General features: G+C 37.1%; 1 protein-coding gene across 2 annotated transcripts in view; it reads left to right on the top strand.

The window, feature by feature from the left end:
* Positions 1-14,386, top strand: part of rasgef1ba (RasGEF domain family, member 1Ba) — a 65,405-nt gene that overhangs the window by 1,982 nt on the left and 49,037 nt on the right. The window lies entirely within an intron of this gene.

Below are 14,386 nucleotides of genomic sequence, written 5' to 3'. Positions count from 1 at the left end.
ATGGTTTTGAAAGTGCCTAATTTTGTTTTAGAGGTCTCATACAATAGATTTATATGCATCCAAGGTCAAAAAACACTTTAATGTGCTCATAATTTAAATTGCAGCATTACCTTTTTTCCTCCAGATTCACAAACGACTCGTTCAATGATCCATTCTAAAGAATTAATTGTAAACTCCTCCTTTCAGAGAGCATACTCTGCTCTGATTGGTCAGATGTCCCAGTCTGTTGTGATTGGTCTACCGCTGTCAGTGAGTTTCAAAAAGTAAAGGCCCACTGTCGTAACGAGTTTCAGCTCCATATGTTCGTGAGCAACCGATGAAGACCAGAGGCAGGGCTTTTTGTTACAAACCTATGTAGTTTAGTACAGGAAGTAAAATCTGGAATCACTAACGACTCGATTCAGTTGTTCAGAATCGGTTTCTTCTTTTGGGAGTCAATAACTCCGTTTTGAAACTTTGCAGGCTTTTTACATTCACAAACAGCTCTATAACACACTACATGAAAGGTAATATTTTAAAAACCATAATAGGTGCAATTTAAGACCTTGGACTACTGCTCAGAAGGTTGTGAGGTCAAATCCCAGCACTGCCAAGCTGTGATTGTTGGGCCCTTGAGCAATGTCCTTAACCCTCAACTGCTTACTTGTATAAATTAGATAAATGTTGTTCTGTATAAGGTCATCTGTCAAATGCCATTAATGTAAATTAAAAATGAGCATACTTTGACAAGTTCAGCCTAGATTGGCATTTTCTTCAGAAGTTTAAAATGTAGGCCTACATCACAACTAACATTTTTTCCTTCATTTCATAACGTTTATGTGTGCCACCATGTGAGGAACATTCTTCATCCCATCTCAGCTGTGGGCTTGAGTGTTATCCTGTACTCACCTCTGGTTTGTGTGTTCATGTTCAGTTCTGACCCTGGTCTACTCTGTTTCCCCTCTAATCCCCTGGATGAGACCTTCCATCAACCAAATCACAGAGCTGTAGCTTCCAGTATTAAATCATTTCAGTGTGACGTTGATGGTCCTAATCCATCTCTAACCATGGCTAAAGTGAGCAAATAAATAATTGCTGCACAGTTCTGCTGAGAGATTGGGATGTTATATAAGAGAAAATTCCAGTTGGATGTGTACAAGTCGGATCCCTGTGATTCTGCCATGCCTGTCTCATGCCTGTCTCATGACTATTCAGTATCGCTCTATTACTTTCTTCTTTGGTATAAGGCTTTATATTTTTACACAGAATTTACTGAATATGTCAGTACTTCTACAGCAATGATCACCTTGACAGTTACTTACAGTCACACATAGCTGATTGGAATTCAGCATATATTTTTGTCTTTGAAATGTTTCACAATTTTTTTAAATAATTAGATGGAAACATGCCCTCCCCTCTCGCTTTCTGTCTGCTTTTCTCTCTCGGACAGTTAATTCTAATCTGATAAATGAAACTAATCACGTTACACAGGGTGTTTTTAACCTTTACTGTTGACAGGTTTTCAGTTGTTCTTGCCATGTTTCATGCCCCCATTACTCTTTTAAATACTTCATCAAACCCAAACTTAGGTAACAAAAAGATTAATTTTTCTTTAATCTGTTGATCATAATGAAGCACTTGTAAAACCTCCTGACCTAATAATGTTGCATGTGCCTGCGTGTTTCATCCCGTCAGCAGTGGATTGGACACCGCTGATAGATGGACACAGGGCAGAACAGCAGGACCATGTAGAGTTTGGATATGGCTTTGGCTCTGGTTCTGTCCTCATTAACACCCTGCAGTCTTTCGTTTGGCACCCACCAGGGGTCTGTTCTGCATCATCGACACACACACGCCCATACACATAAAGAAGAATATTTCTAGTCCTCTTTATAATTCTGTCCTTTAGTCCTGTAATTTATCATTATTGAAGGTTAGCGCCATTTCTACGTTTTACACTCATGCATGCATATAATACACATAAACACGTTTGTTCCGTTATTGTATTGTGGGTAGAGATGGCACAATATTACTTTTTCTTTTAATACTGATACTGAAACATTGAGTATCAGCTGATATTAACAACTATCCAATATATTTTTCTTTAAAAACTACTAAATTTTAAATTATATATATATATATATATATATATATATATATATATATATATATGTATGTATATATATATATATATATATGTATGTATATATATATATATATATGTATGTATATATATATATATATATATGTATGTATATATATATATATATATATATATATATATATGTATGTATATATATATATATATATATATATATATATATATATATATATATATATGTATGTATATATATATATATATATACGACGCTAATGCATTGCAGTGTTATAAACTACCTCCGAATGGGCCACCGTGCATCGCCATTCAGCGTGTCCTGTCAGCTAAATGTAGCCTAATGTCACTAATTATTATTCAAACGTTCATGCTTTTAATAAATCGTTTTGGCCTGCCACCATATCAGTGAATTTAATCTAATGCTTGTGTTCAGAGTATAAGGTGTGTGTGTGTGTGTGTGTGTGTGTGTGTGTGTGTGTGCGCGCACACGTTTAGGAGTGCACCTCCGGAGACTCATTGTCAGACAGTGTTTGATAACTAAAATACCCCTCTCCCCCTCTCTCTTTCTTTGCCAGTATCAGCCAGAGGAGGATGTCCTCCAGGAGAGTATTTTTATTTTATTTTTTACATTTTATTTTTATACCACACCGTGGTATCGAATATGTTATCGAGTATCGTGTACTTTTGGCGGTATCGGTACCGACTACTAGATTTTTGGTATTGTGACATCCCTAAATTCTATTCTTTGTTATATATCTCTGACTACTTTAAATTGCAACTCTTGTGCTGTAGAACTACAGGACTATTCTGTTCTTACTTGCAACACATGCAACAAAACACTAGTTGCATGTGTGATACCACTCTCATACAGCCATTTGCTCCTGGAACCTTCTCGCTAAGTTCAAACTGGATTTTCACTGGTTCTGAATGACAAGGAACCCCGGAGGTTTTTCAGGATTCAGAGAGCCACAGGTCCATATGTAACTGGTGAACTTATGCTACCATATGCTACCTTGCAGTTCTTCCACTATTTTGTGATGACGTGATCGCTAGCAAAAAGTTTTTAGGAGCAGTAACGGTAGTATAGAAGCTCTCGTGGAGTTTCATTTGACTTTGCCTGCTTTCTGATTATCATAATCTTTTTGTAGTCATGAGCCATGAATTTTCACACTGAACAGAAGCCTCCAGAGAATAAAAGCAGCTTGCTGAACAGAGAAATGCACTGCTGGCACATGACTGGTTGCGCATGACCTTTAATATATTGAGTGCAAGACTTTTAAGGTTAGGTTCAACCAAAATATTACAGTCTGTAACGGAATTTTGGGTGATTACATTAATACATGATCAGATAAGTCTCTATTTCACCCTTATACTTGAGCTAGCCACTAAAAAAGTCATGGGCATTGTGGTACTTTGCAACATTTTCTCACGAATAGTTTTATAATGTCATTATACCATTGTTATAACAGTTTAGAAATACAATTAGTATATGAATCAGTTCAGTGTAAGAATTTGGATATGATGATTAGGTTCACTTTAAATAATTTCATGGGGAACATAATCTGACAGAATATATGGAATACTGTGTCAGATAAGAGAGTGCCATTGCAAGTGGCAAAAGACTATTTCAGTATTGACTTTAGTGCAGACTGATGCAACTTCACTGACCTTTCCAATCAATAGCTTATCCTCCAGCTTTGGGAATGAAAGTTGAATACAAATGTATAACTTTGGTTATGACAAAGTATGTCAGTTTACTTGTTGGAAAAAGAACACAGAAACAAAAAAAAAGTGTATTTTGATAGACAGCAGCTCCGCGAGCTTATTGTGACTTTCTTTTTAGCTGTAGTTATTGTAATTTATCTAATTTCTATATTCCACATATAAATTAAAGCCCATCTCATTGAGACACTCGCTAAACACTTTGTAAACCTCAATGTTTTTATGCTTTTCTGAAAGTTTTTCAGAAATATGTTCGTCAGACCAAATTTCAATGAGGCATTTTACCTCGTATTTGTTCCAAGTTAAACTATGTTTTATGTTACGAGTTATTAGCAAAACAAACACGTTTTTTACGTAATACGCTTCCCATTAAGCATTGCTATACAGGTTGGTTCATTGGTCCGTTGGGTCGGATTGCTTTCTCACCACAAACGAACCGCTCCAGAGTTTGTTTGCACAGTTCGTTTGCACTTGCGTTTTCTCCCTTGGTTTGGTTCGTTTAGACATATATGAACATGGCAATCGTGTTTTGGTGCGGATCCGAGCGTGATTGCCGTGTTCATGTATGTCTAAACCAAGGGAGCAAACGCACCAGGTTCTGAAACAAACGGTCCAAACGAGCCAGGTGTGAAAATGTCCTTAGAGAGATAATATAGGTTATTGAGAAACAAACATTACCTGGGCTAAAATAAAGAGTATTTCTGATGAGCGTGTAAGAATTTGGAAGAAGTCAGTTTAAGGCATGCTTATAGTAGCATGCTGTTGAGGTAGTTTAGGATAATACATCTCTTATACAAGTGAGAAGTGTTAAATATTTCAAATTATTGTCCAGGTTAACACATGCTCGAATGCTTGGAAATATTTATGCACAGGTAACCCTAAGATATTACAGTGCACTCACCTGCTACTTAAATAGGAACACCTGTACCTGCTCAATCATGCAATTGTCCAGATGACCAATCATGTGGTAGCAGCACATCCAAAAAAACAAAAACAAACAGGATAGTTGAAGACTGGAAAAAGAACAGGTGAAATCTTCATCTGTCCAGTTTACGTGAGCCTGTGCCCACTGTCGTCTGAGATCAGATCCTGTTATAGCCCATCCACCTCAAGGTCTGGCATGTTGTGCCTTCTTAGATGCTGTTCTGCTTATCATGGGTGTAAAGAGTGGTTGTTTGCATTACCATAAGCTTCCTGTCAGCTCAAATCTGTCTGGTCATTTTCCTCTGACCTCTCTCATCAACAAGACATTTCTGTTGTGCGTGAAAATCCCAGAAGATCAACAGTTTCTGAAATACTCAAAACAGCCCACAGTCAAAATCACTGAGGTCACATTTTCCCTGTTTCGATGTTTAATGTGAACATTAACTGAAGCTCTTTTCATGCTTTGTGCTGCTACATGGTTGGCTTTTTGTATAATAGCATGAATGAGCAGAGGTACAGGTTTTCCTATTAAAGTGGCCGGTGAGTGTCGGGCTATCATTCTTATCCTGTGTGCTACGCAGCAATTTCCAAGTGCATTCTGTTGGATATTTCATGCGATTTTCATGCACCAGGTCTGGTTGTCACTGAAAATTTCAGATGAAAGGCCTTTGAAGCTCTTATCTCTTTTTGCCCCCGTTTAAAGCTGTTAATTGACTTTAAATATCTTATCTGAAGCAATTTTCATGTTAGTGATAGATATGTGACTTCAGGGTAATATGACAGCAATATTGAATGTCTTCTGGTAATTGAGCAATGCTGAAAAGTAAAGGTAGAAAGTGTAAAGAATAACTAAATATATTATATAGTCAGCTACAGAATGAGTGGCATACTTAATAAAGATGAGTAAAAAGGTTATGAAAAATGGTTTGAAAGCTCTGGTTTGTCTTCACAGTTTAATCTGGACAAACTCCTTCTTGATGGCAGCTGTCTTCTTTATTTCTCATTATTCAGGAATGAAAGCTCAGGCCAGTGTCTCCTGTGTTTGAAAATGGATAAGCATCAGGCTCTAGGTATCAGAAGAGGGACGTGTCACTCTCCCACAGCAAGCTAATCAGAGAGGATCTTACCAGGGTGAAAGGGAAAGTGAAAGGATTAGTGCTAAGGAGTTTGCCAAAAAGATTGAATTTAGCTTTCCTCTTGTGATTTCTCTTTCTCTTTCTCTATCTCATCCCACTCGTTGCCATATGGAATTTATTTTTTTGATCATACGGTGCAGCTTTGTATGAACACCAAGCCTGAGACTTTTATATAAACCCAATCAGCCACAAGGGGGCTGCCTCCTTTCCTAATTTGTTCTCTTTTTACAAAGCACAGCAGGTGTATACAATAGTTTGTTTGTCTTTCCAGTCCAATTCATCTATACCAAAGGTTAAGTCATATCATATCACAGTCATATCAATTAAATGATTTGTTCTCTAAATCAGAGGGGGTTTTTTTTTGCTGCCAGCGACTCCTTTAACAGTGAAATCCACAGACACTCTGAGTAGATTTATAACTTCATAAACATTGTTTATTTTGTCTATTTGTTAGAGCTATAGACCTTTTTATAAATTAACTTTCCACCAACCGAATATTATCTTGATGTTATTTAAAGATTTTTGAGTTATTGAGATTCGGATTAATCCCAGGGAGCAGTCTAATAATAACTACAAGAAATTATGCGATATAACAAAATATAAAACAATAAATAAATCAAACAATCACCAGTATGAGCCACTACTGTAAATAAACTACAATTCAATTTAGATTTAACTATACTTCAAACGACATGGCTTATAGAATGGTCATGTAGTGATTTACAGCAGCATTAGGTCTACATTTGAACATCGGGTCTATTGAAGCATCAGTATGTACACTAACCCAAGGCCAGATATGAATATGTTGTTATTATTATTATTATTATTATTATTATTATTATTAAATCCTTTTTCTGACATTAGACAAACTATTTTGTCTGGCTCATTAACAATATGACTATGGCTAGAGCTGTGACATCATTTGAATACTATCTATATACTATAAAAAGCACCAATTTGCCCCCTACCTCTGTCCTCTTTATCACCTGCTACAAAGTGCTGCTGTTAGTGTCTTGTCACATCATGACAGTGTGAAGCTTTCACAGCAGGGCAGAGCAGAGGTGAGCACACTGTCAGGTCATCAGGTCCTAGCACGACATATCTCATCTACCTGACACCTCCGCACTCTTGTCATTCTCTAGTCTAGGAAATTGCTTCTGTAGCTTTCTATTTCCGTGATGGAAGTGCATGCAGAGTTGATCCATGAGTGATGCAAAGCAAGTCCAGCAAGTTTCCTTCCTTCCATGAAGAAAAATGAGTGTTCTTCGTGTGTGCACCAGAGAAACGCATTTTCCCCCTTCTGTGTACAGTATGTGCAGTAATCACTTGCATGCTAACTTCTTTGGCTTTTGTAATCATGGAAATTTCATAAATAGGAGTCAGAAGCAGTGGGAGCTGGAGTTTTCCAGAGCAAAGATTTGTTGAGTTTAGATTTGTGAGCAATGCTGTGGATGGAAGAGTGGTGATGGTGATGGTGGAAAAGAGATTACATCGATCACATGACTGATTGCAGGATTTCCCTGAGCTGCAGATGCTGGTTCATACATGACCATTTGGCCCTCTGTGTCCTTGTCATTTGTGTCATTTGTTCATTGGACCTGCATCACACTCATTTGTTTCTGTCATGATTTTGAGTTGAGCTCGGGGACACGGATTTCATGCCCTCATCTACACATTTAGTGTTAGCACACAGAAAATTGCAGATGTTTCATTTAACTTTCATCCATTTCAGCTATTTATTAATGAGTATTTACTGTATGTCATTTAAACAAGATATTACACATATACAATTAAGAACATTAGAATTGGTTTACAGTTTTCCTTAAAGTAGTAATGACGAGTCCATACAGGATTTTTTTTTGGATAGTTTTTTTTTTTGTGATTGTTGCGGCCAAAAATTCTTGATTTTTCTGCAACTTTTCTCAAAGTTTTTAATGCGTTTTTGCAAGAAAACTACTTGACGTTTCAGTTGCACTAAATTGTTTTGCACCTTCTTTCGCAGTGATACTTGGTGGTAAATGAGCCCTTTTAGTGGTACCAATGTTCAACCCATATGTATTGAAGAGGGCTTTGGCTGAATGTGTGTTGTGAGGATGTCACATGATGCATCTTGGCCCAAATCTGTGGTAATTTTGAGAAATTGCAAACTCCTCCAATTTTTGTGGAGTTTGGGACTGAATGACTTGACAGTGTCCACAAGCAAAAATAGAGAAAAATAAAATGGTTAGATGAGTTGTTTTTTATTATTATTGTTATTATTGTTTTTGTGCTTAATAATAATAATAATAATAATAATTATTATTATTTTATTTTATTTATTCAGTGTGCCCCAAAATCGTTTTGTCTCTTGAAGTAATCCTGTTTGGGACACACTAATACACAATGAACAACAACAAATTGTGCAGCATGTGGCCTCATTCCCAACCTGACAAGACTGGACTATATCATTTATCCTTACCCCGTCTTGCCCGTTCTTCCTCAGTAATCATGTGCAGCCTTCATCTCACATGTGCTTGACACAAGCTGCAGTTTATTTTTGGTCCACTGCCACTCTGATGATTATAGTCATGAAGTGCTTACACATTTAACCATTATTTATTTGTGTTTACATTAATTATTTTTTGTGTTCAACATAAAGGAAAATATTATTTGTTTAGGCATAGCACAACCTATTGTGAAAAAAATTAAGTTTTTTAAAATTATTATTATTTTTACTTAATTTACATTTGTTCATTTTGCATTTTATCATTTACATTTTCATCTTCAGTTTTCATAATCTTATTATATTTTAACCAGGGAGTCTATGGCAGGCCATAGAATGCTTTGTACAATTTTAATGAACATTTTCTCAGTGATAGAGATCATTCTCAGGTACCTACACAGTTAGTTTGGTATTCACCTCTCAAGAACTATAGTGCCACCAACAGGGCAAATTTGGACATGCAATTGCAATAACATCTCAGCAAGGGAACTTTGTATAAAGGCAATTCCACTTTCCTCCATTCTTTCGATCATGGCGAGTGGTATTAATTTTCAACATATTCAAAATGAATTCAACAGCAAAGTCACCAAACAGGTAGAGAAGGCATATCTCTGCAACAGTGTGATCTATTTAGACCAAAATTCAGCAAACAATGTGTAAAGAACTCATGAACTGCTTAAAATTAAATCATGATTCTTCATTCGGTTGCGCTGATGGTCCCAATGACTACTAAACTTCCTCCATCGTTAAGGGGAGGGGCCAGAAAGTGCTTTGAACCTTAACTGCTGCTTCCAGCTGTATTTGCTTGTTGTTTGGTTCACAGTAGTGCATTCGAGTATAGAGCTAAATATTATATTATAACAGCACTGACACTGTAGTTTCTACACTTGTACTCACTTCACATAGGCTGCTGTAATAAAACAGGTTGGGGATCATTGGTATTTTTAACTGTTTCATATAATGGGATATATACTATTTCATATATAAGATATATACTAACAGGGTTCATAAGTTTCGTTAAACCATCAAATCTAGTCAAAATAAGATTATTTATGCATTTGTTCTTTACAACGAGTTGAATTTACACAGAGCAGCAAAAATGAAGAAGGAATCAGAAGGAAGCTGATAAAAGAGCTGAAAAGAGGAACAAGCCTTCATTGTGTGGGACTATGTGGTACTATGTATTTCGGAATCATGTTAAACCAAAGCAGGCGATTTGTCAACACTATTTTGTGTCTGTTGCCACAACTGAAAGCACCAGAGAGTTAAATCACAAATTCAATCAGAAGTGGCACATGTGGAAGATTTTGTGAGACAGCCGAGCCTCAGAACAGAGCCTTATATAAAATTTACTGCGCACTTCATTACTCAGGCTTAAACTTTTCTGCTTGCAGACAGTGTTTTTCCTGAAGGATTAGGAGGAAACCCTGAGAAAGTGTGAGCTACTCAGGGCAAAGATGAAAAACATCAAGTCTGTAGAACAACAGTTGATGAGACAAACATGATTAAGAAGTATTTTTAGCAGAAGAGCTGCAGCAGCAAGTGACAGCTTCCTGATCCTCCATGGAGTGGAAACAGTTTAACTCTTACCTGCTGTTCACTTTCCACAGACCTTCTAGTTTCTAAAGACTTGCTAGTTAGTGTTCCAAGACTGACCAAACCAGCAGGTGTTTGTGTGAACCTGCTACAAGTTGACAGTTAGGGAGGCTTTTTTGTGCATTACTTGGTTGTGTCAGTAGACTAAAAATTCACAGAACCTTTCTCTCATATTCTCATCGAGTCAGGATTGCCAGTGATACCTGTTTATTTTTTCAACATGTAAAGACAACATTTTAATTTAAACAAGGGTGTGAGGGAAATGGTCTTATTATTATCCAAGAGTTGATGAACACAAGTTATAACTCGATTGAGATTCTCTTTTTAGAAACACAAGCAACAACAAAGGTTTTGTTCTCAACTGTCAAAAAATGTGTGCTATGATTATGTTTAATTGTTATCTGTTTTATTACAAGAGGTACTTACAAACAACTTAGAGAAGTATTTCAGTGTCTTATTTACTTGTAATCTATTTAAAATTATTTTATTTCTTTTATGTTCTCTGCTATTTATTTATTTTCGTAATTAAATGAATGTAAGATGGATAATCAAATCTTTTGAAGCACAGTGTATTGTTAATGTACTGATTTCGAGGATATCAATACCGGTACTAAGCAGGTACTTGATCCTTGATTTATTGTTGTATAGTATTCATTGCCCTAATTACCCATCTCAATGCACTCTTTTCACTGTTAGAATGATTAGCTCAATAACTTGTTGATTATTTTGTGTTTAAATATATCACAGTATTTACAGACAAGTTATTGTAATGACTTATTTCTGCAGTTGTGTAGCCCTACATGGGTGGGCGCTGCATGGCTGTATGTGCCTGTGTTTTGATACCTGACTTCACGTTTCAAGCGCAGAATGAGGAAACAAACAGCTTCACTTTGTTGCCCACCAAGTGCTAATAAAGTGAGAATTAAGAGTGTTGAGATGAGTGTATTGCTGCTTAGAGCCCTACTGCCCAGCAGCTGCATAAACACATACGCTCCTTACCCGGAGCCGAATTAGCACACACACCACCAGAAACACTCAGACACACCCAACTCCTTCAATAATGCATGTCATATGGATAGGGCACCACTCCAGTCTAATTACTGCATCTCCTATGCTCACTGTCACTGTTTCTTTGTCACATGGTTACCTCAGTCTACATACTTTTTCTAGTCCCTCAGTCCTACTTCATTGGGGTCATGGTCGCAGCTTCCGAGTCACGTGAAAGGCAGATGAGGTGATGTATCTGGACGTGCAGTCTCTAGCAATTATAACATGGTTCACAATTATACAGTAAGTACCAGTGTTAACATTTGTAAGCTGAAAGAGCAACAAGCAGCATTTCTGACTGCCCATGAAAAATCAGGCATACTAATACAAAGCTGAAGTAGTGTTGCATACCGATTTATCTTCCCAAAAGGCACTGGTTGCCTGGTTACAGCGTGCAGCCTCTGATATGTGTGTATGGAGAATCTGTCACCCTCTAGTCTTACAGGCAGCCTTCTTTTTACATTTTGTGTGTGTATGTGTTTGTGTGTGTGTTTGTGTGAGCTTTTAAAAAGGCCTATGACCTAAGCCTGTGAAAGTAAAAGCATTCCTTAGGTAATGTACCATTGAAGTGTGTGTGTGTGTGTGTGTGTGTGTGTGTGTGTGTGTGTGTATACAGCAATGAGTGGGTTCCCAGAAAGGGTTATGACTCAGATTTCACAAGCTGGAAGTCTAGCCTGGAGAGGCAACAACAGTGTAATGTGACTGAATATTTGGTTTTGATGCTTTGATGCACTCTAAGCTGTTAAGACATTCTACATTTCCAAAAACAGTGCTAAGAAGATAATACAAAGACTGCTTTGCATCATTTATACAAGGAGTCGTCAACTGGTGGACCTTAGTCCTGATGCGGACCCAGCAAAATGTTTAATCAGATTGATGATAAATCCTCCAGCAGAGTTTAGAAACATGAAAAAAGCTGCCCGTAGTTCAGCAACTCCAGTTTTCTAAACATGACGCAGAATGACTTTGGTAGCAGATCACATGCATTTATGTAAAGTATTTAGCTGAAGGCAGCTCATCAGACCAGAGCTTAGCTACAGGGCTATACAGTAAAATCCCCAGTGTTGAATTAACACCCAGAGTGTTTATATGAGTCCAATGGACTCCTATAAACACTGAAGGGTGTGAATTCAACACTGTGAGTGTTAAATCAACACTGGTGATTTTGCTGTGTAGAGAGTTAGAAAAGGGTAAGTTTTCAGATGATCATAGATTTCTAAGATTAGTACATTTTCGGGTCGTCCATCTGTCTGTTTGTCTGTGCTTCTGTCCAAAAAGTGGATATATCTTAAGTGATATATATTAAGAACGAGTAGCTGAATGTAGGATTTATCTGGAATTATAATTGTAGCCAGCAGATGAATTGATATAGATTTTGGAATTGCGCCTCTGCCCTGTGTGTGTGGAGTTTGCATGTTCTCCCTGTCCTTCAGGGGTTTCCTCTGGGTACTCCGGTTTCCTCCCCCAGTCCAAAGACATGCGTTGTTGAATGATTGGCATTCCCAAGATGTCTGTAGTGTGTGAATGTGTGTGCAGTTGTGCCCTGCGATACATTCAAGGTGCCCCCTTCCTTGTGCCCCAAGTTCCCTGGGATATGCTCCAGGCTCCTTGTGACCCTGTGTAGGATAAGCGGTACAAAATATGGATGGGAGTATGGATGGAAGACAGTGAGGACATATCTATTAAATGTTTTTTCTTCAATAGATTCCTTCCTGTTTGTCATACAGAGATGTTACTTACATGTTTATGTTCGGGAACTCAAGGTCCATTTTCTGACTATCTATGGTTTTTGTCAGTAGTCGAGCCATCTCTCTGTCTGTTCGTGATTATTGTTAGCGCGATATGTCAACACCAAGTTGTTGGATATTTGTAGGATTTATATGCAATTATCATTATAACCAGGAGATGAATTGATTAGATTTTGGGATTGATCCAAACAGGGTCAAGGTCACAGCAAGGTCAAATGTCTGAATAGTTTTTCATTAATACCTTTCTCTCTGTTTAAAGTATATTTTTAAGGGAATGTTGCAAATTAGTAATAAACTTGTTGGTAGTGGAGGCACCACTGTCAAAGGCGTTGGCATTGAGCTCTCTGTGATACTAGTCAAACTGGTAATGTGGAGCGTCACTATAAAGCAAAACAGAACCACTTTTAACCACTGTCTTATTTATAGCCATAAATTAATTATTAATGATCATGCATTAAAAGCTAAAAGCTGTTGGAAAAAAAAACTCATGTTGCCATTTACTCATGCCATTTGCTTATTCAGACCTTTGTCAGAATTTTTGTTCCTGGACCTTACAAATGCTGATTATATAGATTGTTATGAGGGTCAAACCTGTTAGGATTTCTCAACTTTCTTAATATTTTCTCAGTACTTATGTAAAAAAATCAAATAAAATACCAATTCAGGGAGTGTTACATATTAACTCTGCTTATTATCTCAGGTGAAACCTCAGCAGCTTTGAACCTATTGTAGTCTAAAATTCAGATTATTACAGGATGCCGAATGTATTTAGATACAAAATCTGTGTGCTAAGCTAGGTAGATACTTTACCTTTAGATATGAGTGAAATCATCATGTTTATGTTATATGGTATATGGCACGGCATTTAGTGTATTATTTAAGAATGTGACAATGCAAGTCAAGATTCTGATACTGTGGATAATGTCTACCTGTGACAAAATAGTTTACTTGCAGTTAACCAGCTGACTAATTGGTAATAGTGCTATTTTTTTCCAGAGTAATATACAGTTGCGCAGTGTAGTAGGGTCAGCGGGTGAGGCTGAAAAAAGGACGTTTCAAATTTGCACATTCTTGTATATTTATAGACCCTTGCATTCTTTATGAAGGTAAGGGTGTTGAGGTATTATTAGAATATTCTTAATAGTTCATTGTACATTACAACATATTAAACCATTTTATAAGTTAACATAGATCACTTTTATTAGTTTAAAATGGTGTGTCCAGGGATACCACAGTAAAAATGCCAGCTGTAATCCACTGCATTAACACCCAAGTTCATAGCTGCAGTATGATGATAGTGAAAATGTAAGTAGCTAGGACATTTATGCAAACAAGCATCAATGGCTGTGGATGTTTTCTTCCTTCATTTACCCAAATATAATGATAGGTACCGTGCGAATACGAATTATAAAACAATTTATGCCAGCTTACTCCCCATCCGTCCATGCCTAACCCTTCATATGACCATTTATGGTACGTATGGCTTCTATGAAGTAACTTGCCCAAAGCTGAATAGCACAATGATATCATTTGGGATTGAACCCCTGACCTTAGAGAGAGTAATTTCACAACTACACACACACACATTATGTCTATTAGTGCATCATGTAGGAATCTCTCGCCCACTCTTTTCACC

Source organism: Ictalurus punctatus, chromosome 22 (genome assembly GCF_001660625.3).
Source record: "Ictalurus punctatus breed USDA103 chromosome 22, Coco_2.0, whole genome shotgun sequence".
Lineage (NCBI taxonomy): Eukaryota > Metazoa > Chordata > Actinopteri > Siluriformes > Ictaluridae > Ictalurus > Ictalurus punctatus.
The sequence above is the reverse complement of the archived record's forward strand: the minus strand, read 5'-3'. Positions and strand labels throughout refer to the sequence as shown.